A 7,827-nucleotide genomic window follows, 5' to 3' on the forward strand; every position below is an offset into this window, starting at 1 on the left:
AACAAAACAAAGAACAAAAACCACATGATCTTATCAATAGATGCAGAAAAGGCTTTCGATAAAATACAACACAATTTTATGTTTAAGACTCTCAACAAAATGGGTATAGAAGGAAAATATCTCAACATGATAAAGGCCATATATGATAAACCATCAGCTAACATCATATTAAATGGCACTAAACTGAAGGCTTTCCCCCTTAAATCAGGAACAAGACAGGGTTGTCCACTCTCTCCACTCTTATTTAATGTGGTATTAGAGGTTCTCGCCACAGCAATCAGACAAGACAAAGAAATAAAAGGCATCCATATCGGAAAAGAAGAAGTAAAGGTATCACTTTTTGCAGATGATATGATCCTATACATCGAAAACCCCAAAGAATCCACAAAAAGACTACTAGAAACAATAAGCCAATACAGTAAGGTCGCAGGATACAAAATTAACATTCAGAAATCAATAGCCTTTCTATATGCCAACAATGAAACAACTGAGAAGGAACTCAAAAGAATAATCCCCTTCACAATTGCAACAAAAAAATAAAATACTTAGGAATAAACATAACAAAGAATGTAAAGGACTTATATAATGAAAACTATAAACCATTGTTAAGGGAAATTGAAAAAGATATAATGAGATGGAAGAATATACCTTGTTCTTGGCTAGGAAGAATAAATATAATCAAGATGGCTATATTACCCGAAGCAATATACAAATTCAATGCAATTCCCATCTAACTTCCAATGACGTTTTTTAAAGAAATAGAGCAAAAAATCATCAGATTTATATGGAACTATAAAAAACCTCGAATAGCCAAAGCAATCCTAAAGAAAAAGAATGAAGCTGGGGGCATTACAATACCTGACTTCAAACTCTATTATAGGGCCACGACAATCAAAACAGCATGGTATTGGCAGAAAAATAGACACTCAGACCAATGGAACAGAATAGAAAGTCCAGAAATAAAACCACATATATATAGTCAAATAATTTTTGATAAAGGGGCCAACAACACACAATGGAGAAAAGAAAGCCTCTTCAATAAATGGTGCTGGGAAAACTGGAAAGCCACATGCAAAAGAATGAAACTGGACTACAGTTTGTCCCCCTGTACTAAAATTAACTCAAAATGGATCAAAGATCTAAACATAAGACCTGAAACAATTAAGTACATAGAAGAAGACATAGGTACTCAACTCATGGACCTGGGTTTTAAAGAGCATTTTATGAATTTGACTCCACAGGCAAGAGAAGTGAAGGCAAAAATTAATGAATGGGACTACATCAGACTAAGAAGTTTTTGCTCAGCAAGAGAAACTGATAACAAAATAAACAGAAAGCCAACTAAATGGGAAATGATATTTTCAAACAACAGCTCAGATAAGGGCCTAATATCCAAAATATACAAAGAACTCATAAAACTCAACAACAAACAAACAAACAATCCCATAAAAAAATGGGAAGAGGATATGAACAGACACTTCTCCCAGGAAGAAATACAAATGGCCAACAGATATATGAAAAGATGCTCATCTTCTTTAGCTATTAGAGAAATGCAAATCAAAACAGCAATGAGATACCACCTCACACCTGTTCGATTAGCTATTATTAGCAAGACAGGTAATAGCAAATGTTGGAGAGGCTGTGGAGAAAAAGGAACCCTCATACACTGTTGGTGGGAATGTAAAGTAGTACAACCATTATGGAAGAAAGTATGGTGGTTCCTCAAAAAACTGAAAATAGAACTACCTTATGACCCAGCAATCCCTCTACTGGGTATATACCCCAAAAACTCAGAAACGTTGATACGTAAAGACACATGCAGCCCCATGTTTATTGCAGCATTGTTCACAGTGGCCAGGACATGGAAACAACCAAAAAGCCCGTCAATAGATGACTGGATAAAGAAGATGTGGCACATATACACTATGGAATACTACTCAGCCATAAGAAATGATGACATCGGAACATTTACAGCAAAATGGTGGGATCTAGAGAACATGATACGAAGCGAAATAAGTAAATCAGAAAAAACCAGGAACTGCATTATTCCATACGTAGGTGGGACATAAAAGTGAAACTAAGAGACATTGATAAGAGTGTGGTTGTTACGGGGGGAGGGGGGGAGAGGGAGAGGTAAAGGGGGAGGGGGAGGGGCACAAAGAAAACAAGATAGAAGGTAACAGAGGACAATCTGACTTTGGGTGACGGGTATGCATCATAATTGAACGACAAGATACCCTGGTCTTGTTATCTTTGAATATATGTATCCTGATTTATTGATGTCACCCCATTAAAAAAATAAAATCATTTAAAAAAAAAACAAAATACATCATAAGCAGGAGAAACATGCATAGTCTATTTTAGAATGTATGATATTGGCACATTGCAAAGGTCATGGATATAAAGCTTTACTGCATTCATCTTATATTTTAGGTCACTAATGTAGTTCAGTAACTTTGATTGTATTTCCCATTTCACGGGATAATTGCAGAAACCTTGGCTCTTATATTACAGTTTCAAGTGATAATCATATCCTTCAACTAGGCTTAACTCCTTCAGTTGGCTGTGTTATATTCTTTCAGACTAATTTCCTACTGTGGGAATGCCCATTCTCTTTGCAGACTTATCTATATATTGTCAGGTGCCAGTGCACTCAACCTTTTGTAATGTTTTAATTGTATCTATGTTTGGCAGAGAGTGCACTTGCATTGTGGCCTTACTCTTTAATGTAAACAACAACAAAAAAAGAGTTTTAGTAGCACAGATAGCTTTTTTTTTTCAATTTTTAGAGTACTATGAACATTCCCTATGTAATATTCCCCACAAGAGATTTCACTTAATACCTATTTGCTAAATAATATATATGGACACTTGCCAGACATATTTCTCATTCCCACACTCAATGTCAAATACTGAAACCATGAAGTATAAAATATCTTTCTACATCAAAGAAGACTCTGCTTCCCCATCCCTAGATGGTTCTGAAATATTCTTCGATTGTTCACTAATATTCTTTCTTTCACTATTTATTGCAGATGTTATTCTTGTTCCACAATTTTGGTACTATAATTGGGTTCTGTTCTATTCTTTGCCTTTTTTTTCTAGAAAAAAAAATAAAGTTCACTCAATGGCTATTACTCTGACTTGGATTCAAAATCACTCCAGACAACATCTGTGTGGTATTTGACAAATCATGTCCCTTATCCTACTCTGACCTGCACAATATGCTTTCTTGATCTTTACCATCTTTGTGCAAACTAAGACAATTGATACATGTTGATGCTTTTATATTTTTATATAACTTCTCTTTTGACATAAATTGTGTTAAATTATCATCCTTAAATAAATTATTACTTGTAAGTTGATCTCTATTCTTTGGAACTAGATTTGTATTTGTGTTTTATCCCCAGCAGTATTGCAAATACAAACACATTGCTTTTATCTCAGTCTTTTATTTTTTATTTTTTTGTATTTTTCTGAGGTTGGAAACAGGGAGGCAGTCAGACAGACTCCCGCATGTGCCCGACCAGGATCCACCCAGCAGGCCCACCAGGGGGTGATGCTCTGCCCATCTGGGGCATCGCTCTGCCGTAATCAGAGCCATTCTAGTGCCTGAGGCAGAGGCCACAGAGCCATCCTCAGCGCCCGGGCAAACTTTGCTCCAATGGAGCCTTGGCTGCAGGAGGGGAAGAGAGAGACAGAGAGGAAGGAGAGAGGGAGGCGTGGAGAGCAGATGGGCGCTTCTCTTGTGTGCCCTGGCCGGGAATTGAACCCGGGACTCCTGCATGACAGGCCGATGCTCTACCACTGAGCCAACCGGCCAGGGCCTATCTCAGTCTTTTATGCTCCCAGACAACTTTTACAATACTTCTATTTTTACAGTAACCACGGTTGATTTTGTATTATTTTATATATAACTGTCTAGCAAAGTGACTGCTCTATATCTCTTTGATTTGCCAGAGGGTACAGACTACATCCTATTCATTTCTCTGTACCTAGCACAGTGCTGTAAATTCAGAAAATACTAAAGTAGTAGGTGATTTACATTAAGTGATGAAATCTGACAATGAACACATAGAAGTGTATGTTTCTAGAAAAGACCGTTATTTTCTTCTCCTTCTTTTGCTGTCTGCTAACATATTTGGGCAAATACCATCACTTGTTCTATCCTATGTCTGTTTGGGTGGCATGGCTTAGCACAAAAGGTTAAGATGTGTATTGTTCATAGTGAAGGGACTAAGTGAAGCAATATGTGGTTATCTCATGTTTTTCATTATGGTGGTGGTCAATAATTATTGTAATAACTAAACCTTTTGTATCCCTTTGCAGTCCTATCATTAAGTGCCAATTATATGCTGTGAAATTTAGATATCATTTTACTAATATTCATAGCAGATATAAGGAAGCTACTATTATGCTGATAACAATATAAATAACAATAATATTTATTTATATACCAGGAATTATGATAAGTTCCTTACACATATTTTCTCACTGACCTTCCACAACAATCCTGTGAAATTAGTACTATTAACATATCCATTCTATACATACATTAACTACAGTTTAGACAGGTTAAGTAATTTGTCCAATATTACACAGCTTGTAAAAATAGATCAAGGAAAATGTAAAAAATAATAAGCAAAGACATAATAAAATTAAAATTTAATGAGTTGAATAAAGAACTAAATCAACAAGGTAAAATAATTTATCAGAGAATAGAAAAATGAATAAAATATGTTAAAGTCTAAACTAACTTATTTAAAATTTTTTAATTTTATGAACATAGAAAAGCATTCTAAAAGGATCCAGCACCCTTGCTTCCAAATCAGATTACTTCAAAAGAATAAAAATCAGGCTGGCCTCAGAGTTATTCATTAAATATCAGTAGACAGCCTGACCAGGGAGTGGTGCAGTGGATAGAGCGTCGGACATGGATGCGGAAGGACCCAGGTTCGAGACACTGAGGTTTCCAGCTTGAGCGCCAGCTCAACTGGCTTAAGCAAAGAGCTCACCAGCTTGGACTCAAGGTCACTGGCTCAAGCAAGGGGTTACTCAGTCTGCTGAAGGGCTGCAGTCATGGCACATATGAGAAAGTAATCAATGAACAACTAAGATGTCGCAACGAAAAACTGATGATTGATGCTTCTCATCTCTCTCCATTCCTGTCTGTCTGTCCCTATCTATCTCTCTATCTGACTCTCTCTGTCTCTTGGAAAAAAAAAAAACCCAACCAAAAATAAATAAATAAATAAATAAATAAATAAATAAATAAATAAATATCAGTAGACAACATAACCACCTAACATTTATCAATGGTTAGTTTGTACTAGGTATTGTGCTACAGACATAACATTGCTTGTCTCATTTAATCTTCACTATAATCTTGTAAACTTGGTATTATTTTTATCTTCACTTAAGGTTGAAAAAATTAAGGCACACAGTTGTTAATTGTTTTCTTAAAAATTCTCACAGTATGTAAGTTGCAGAATCAGAACTTTTTCCTATCTCTTTGAATTCAAAACCTGTCTGATTACTTCATTGTTCTTCCTAACATACTTTTACATCTCTGTTCTCAGGTACTTAAAGTTATATTTTAACTAGTGGGCGTTCCAGCTTTCATGGTGGGCAGTAGCAGAGCAACCAAAGTATAAATAAAAAGATAGGTTTAACTATAGTAAGTTGTTTTATAAAGATTTATTCTGCCAAACAGCGAAAATCCGACATAAAGTACTTAGAAAGTAATTATTATTATATGCTTTAACTTGCTGCAACTCTGCTATATAAATTTTATAAAGTTACTTCCCTACTTTATAAATCACTGTTACTGTCGAACCAGTGGGTGGTTAGAAAATTTTACTACTAACAGAGATACAAAAGTGGGCAGTAGGTATAAAAGGGTTGACTACCCCTAATCTAGCTCTTGACGGTTTAACCCAACACATGGAATATGTCCTCATTTAAAAAATGGATATTTGTTGTAACACATATTCTTCTACTACACCCCATATCTCATATCCAAAATGACCTTAGGTCTAAACTTCAAACTTATTCTTGGTGTTTATTATTTCACAGGTGCTATGGGCAGAAAGTGCATGTCCTCTCAAAATTAATAGTTTGAAAATATAATGCCTAAGGTGATGGATTTAGGAGGTGGAGACTTTGGAAGGTGAGTAGATCATGAGGGCTTGACCTCATACAAAATTAGTCATACCTCATTTTATTGCGCTTCTCAGATATTGTATCTTTTTACAAATTGGAGGATTACGGCAACCCTATGTGGAACAAGTCTATTGGCATAATATTTTTCCAAAAGCATTTGCTCACTTTGTGTCTCTGTGTCACATTTTGGTGATTCTTATAATATTTCAAATTTTTTCATTATTATTATATTCTTATGGTGATCTGTGATCAGCGATCTTTAATGTTACTATCAATTGTTTTGGGGCACCATGAACAGCTCCCTTATAAGATCGCAAACTTAGTAAAGGTTGAGTGTTTTCTGACTGCTCCATGGACTGGCTATTGCCCTGTCCATCTCTTCTCCTTGCCGCCCCCCCTTCCTTGAGATACACTGATATAGAAATTAATCCTATTAACAGCCCTACAATAATTTCTAAGTGTTCAAGTGAAAGGAAGAGTAACAAATTTCTCACTTTATATCAAACGTTAGAATTATTAAGCTTAGTGAGGAAGGCATATCGAAAGCCAAGAGAGAGGCCTGAAATTACACCTCTTGTGACAAATAATTAGATAAGTTGTGAATGCAAAATAAAATTCTTGAAAAAAATTAAAAGTGCTACTGTAGAAAAAACACAAATAATAAAAAAAATGAAAGAGCCTTGCCTGAGCAGGCAGTGGCGCAGTGGATAGAGCGTCGGACTGGGATGCAGAGGACCCAGGTTCGAGACCCCAAGGTCGCCAGCTTGAGCGTGGGCTCATCTGGTTTGAGCAAAAATCCCACCAGCTTGAACCCAAGGTCGCTGGCTCCAGCAAGGGGTTACTCAGTCCGCTGAAGGCCCGCAGTCAAGGCACATATGAGAAAGCAATCAATGAACAACTAAGGTTTTGCAACGCGCAATAAAAAACTAATGATTGATGCTTCTCATCTCTCTCCGTTCCTGTCTGTCTGTCCCTGTCTATCCCTCTCTCTGATTCACTCTCTGTCTCTGTAAAAAAACAAACAAACAAAAATGAAAGAGCCTTATTGTGAATATGGTGAAAATTTTAAAGATCTTGATCAAACAGGCCACAATATTCCATGTAGCAAAAACCTATTCCAGAGCAAGGACCTAACATGCTTTAATTCTATGACAGCTGAGAGAAATTAAAAAGCTGCAGAAGAAAAGTTTTGAAGCCAGTAGAGGTTGGTTCATGAGGATTAAAAATAATAAATCCTCTCAATAAAATAAGTCTAAGGTGAAACAAAAATTGTTGATGTGGAAGCTGCAGCAAGTTATCCAGAGATCTAATTGTGATAATTAATGATGGTGGTTACACTAAATAATAGATTTTCAATATAGACAAAACAGCCTTTTATTGGAAGATATCACCTAAGACTTTCATAACTAGATAGGAGAAGTCAATGTCTGGCTTCGAAGTTTCAAAGGACAGGCTGACTCTCTTGTTAAGGGTGAATGCAGCTAGTGAGGCCAATGCTCATTTATCACTCTGAGAAACCTAGGGCCCTTAAAAATGATGATAAATCTCTCTGCCTGTGGGCTACAAATGGAACAACAAAGCCTGGATGATAGCACATCTGCTCTTATAGCATTGTTTACTAAATATTTTTGGCCCACTGTTGAAACCTACTGCTTAGAAAAACAG

At 36.2% G+C, this 7,827-nt stretch overlaps 1 non-coding gene across 1 annotated transcript; it reads right to left on the reverse strand.

The window, feature by feature from the left end:
• Window positions 1-3,751: 3,751 nt before the first annotated feature.
• On the reverse strand, window positions 3,752-3,827 carry TRNAD-GUC (transfer RNA aspartic acid (anticodon GUC)). The gene has a single exon. It is a non-coding gene; the product is annotated as a tRNA-Asp (tRNA).
• Between the last annotated feature and the right edge of the window lie 4,000 nt (window positions 3,828-7,827).

The sequence above is a fragment of the Saccopteryx bilineata genome, chromosome X, assembly GCF_036850765.1.
Source record: "Saccopteryx bilineata isolate mSacBil1 chromosome X, mSacBil1_pri_phased_curated, whole genome shotgun sequence".
In the NCBI taxonomy this organism is placed as follows: Eukaryota; Metazoa; Chordata; class Mammalia; order Chiroptera; family Emballonuridae; genus Saccopteryx; species Saccopteryx bilineata.